The sequence below is a fragment of the Ananas comosus genome, unplaced genomic scaffold (genome assembly GCF_001540865.1).
Source record: "Ananas comosus cultivar F153 unplaced genomic scaffold, ASM154086v1, whole genome shotgun sequence".
NCBI lineage: Eukaryota > Viridiplantae > Streptophyta > Magnoliopsida > Poales > Bromeliaceae > Ananas > Ananas comosus.
The window spans coordinates 49322-51595 of record NW_017893338.1 but is presented as its reverse complement, the minus strand read 5'-3'; the positions used below and the strand labels follow the sequence as shown (position 1 = coordinate 51595).

Sequence of the window (2274 nt, the reverse complement as noted above, 5' to 3'; positions counted from 1 at the left end):
AAGCATTCATGATGTCCTGTTCCTTTCACAGGGACCTCCCAAGCGTTAGTCCAGCTTGCGCCAGCGCCTAATGGCCCGTGGTGTATTACCTCCCAAGGCAATCACTTCGGCACCCAATCCCGACAGCGCGGCGGAGCCACTGTCCGTAGGCAATTCCGGCAGTGCGCGCTTGCATGGCGAGCCGACCCTCACAGCTGTTTGTGCGAATGCAGCACGGGGGGGGGGGGGGGGGGGGGGGGGGGGGGGGGGGGGGGGGGGGGGGGGGGGGGGGGGGGGGGGGGTGGGGGGGGGGGGGGGGGGGGGGGGGGGGGGGGGGGGGGGGGGGGGGGGGGGGGGGGGGGGGGGGGGGGGGGGGGGGGGGGGGGGGGGGGGGGGGGGGGGGGGGGGGGGGGGGGGGGGGGGGGGGGGGGGGGGGGGGGGGGGGGGGGGGGGGGGGGGGGGGGGCGGGGGGTTTGGCAAGCAAGCAAAGTCCATATGACCAATGTCTCAATTTTATATTTTATTGTAAAGTTCTTACCTCCGACCCTCAGATCGGAATTTTCAACACATAAAATTAGGTACAGAGCTGTATTCCACTAGATTGTAAACATGTAAGGGTAATGCTAAATCACATGCGCCTTTAGTTATATCCACTAGTATGCGACAATTCACATATCATGACATGTCTAGTTCTCTACGTTAGAGTCAAGAGAATGTCATTGTTCTCTACTTTAAAGTGCATCCTACACTTGTTCATAAGTCATTCAACTGAATTGAATATAAATGTAAAGACTTTCATGGATAAGTGTTCTCTACTTTATAGAGACTTTATTTCGAATATGTTCAACATTATGATGACGAATGTCAAGCCCCTTTATCAATCACATAAGCACACAATAAGACCATTTCTATAATACATATAGAACATAGGGGAGTTTCACTTGCTCTGGTTAGGTCCGACCCACCTCGTACTAATGCTCCAAATCAGTCCAAGGAGTCCCAAAGTTCAGCTCCACTAGGTCTCAATCCTGCTGAACACGAAGCGTAAATATCGTATCAAAATTACGATCGAAATGTCCAATTTCGGTGTAATTGCACTTAGTACATTGTAATAGCTGAAATCCCTGTTTTGGCTCAATAAATACCTCAAGTTAAGCTTGCAAAATCCCTCACGTATCAGCCGGAGGTAATCCGAAGGTCCGTTGCAAGCCCGCTGCGAACTATTTCCAAAACGGCAACAAAGTCGTCAATTCCTAACATTATAGTCGGAAACATGCGAATTCAGTTTTCTAACTGAAATTCCAGCTTACCCTTAGTTGGAGTACCTTCCAAGCTAGCCTCCCTGGTCCCCAACTTAACCCCAAGGAGTTCGAGAACCTGCTGCGGAAGAACAAGTCCAAACTACATCACTTACTCGATTACGTCGCAAATAGATCCGAAATAGCTTCATTAGTGGACTAAATACCTATCTCAGACCTCAAGGCCACTTTTCCCTGGTTCAAAGTGGGTAAATCACAGCTAGATATCTCCTCTATAGCTGCAGGAGACCCTCACAAACTCTGCTGGAATCAACGGAACAAAAACGCATCAAAATCCGACAATAAACCATAAACTAGAGAAAAGTTGAGCTACAAACTTCTCTAAAGCTCTCTTTCAGCAACACCCAGCATTAAACATGGAAAACACAGTCAAAACACATCCTTTTTACCTTTTAAAAGCTGGCCCTTAGTCCACCCAACCAGCGAGCGACGCGTACGGCGCGAAATTGGCGCAAAACGGCGACTTTTCTCTAGAGAGAGAAAAACCCTAGAGAGAGAGAAAGAGAAAGATGGGAGAACACTTCTCTGGACTCCAGACCCTTCCACAGTGCTCCTGGAGTCGTGCTGGGGGTTATAGATAGAGATTAGAAGGTGAAATTACCAAAAAGCCCATGCTGCCACCATTCTGCCTTGCTGTACCGGTACAAGCTAATGGCTGTACCGGTACAGCAAGCAGAAAAAGGCTGATTTCGCCTGTTTGATGCAATTCTCACTTTTAGCATTCCAATCATCCTCAAACTTATCCAAAAACTTGTTCTAATCTTTTAGAACATGTAGGAGTGATCCACGCACCATTCCACATACTCGAACTCCGCAATTTGCAAAAGTTCAGTGTATTACACCGGGCAAGGCTAACGTGGTGGCGGATACGCTAAGTAGGAAATCAACGGAAAATTTAGCAATCCATGTTGTTACTCAACCGCAGTTGATCGAGCAGATGAAGCGGTTGGAGTTGGAAGTGGTGATTCCAGATATA

General features: G+C 49.5%; 1 long non-coding RNA gene across 2 annotated transcripts; it reads right to left on the bottom strand.

Annotated features, from left to right (window-relative positions):
• Positions 1-956: 956 nt before the first annotated feature.
• Positions 957-1856, bottom strand: LOC109705678. 2 transcript variants are annotated; one of them, XR_002214844.1, is made up of 5 exons: positions 1688-1856; positions 1445-1538; positions 1290-1359; positions 1125-1199; positions 957-1010 (listed from the first exon to the last, which is right to left on the bottom strand). It is a non-coding gene; the product is annotated as an uncharacterized LOC109705678 (long non-coding RNA). The 2 variants fall into 2 exon arrangements; XR_002214845.1 differs by having other exon boundaries at positions 1290-1356.
• Between the last annotated feature and the right edge of the window lie 418 nt (positions 1857-2274).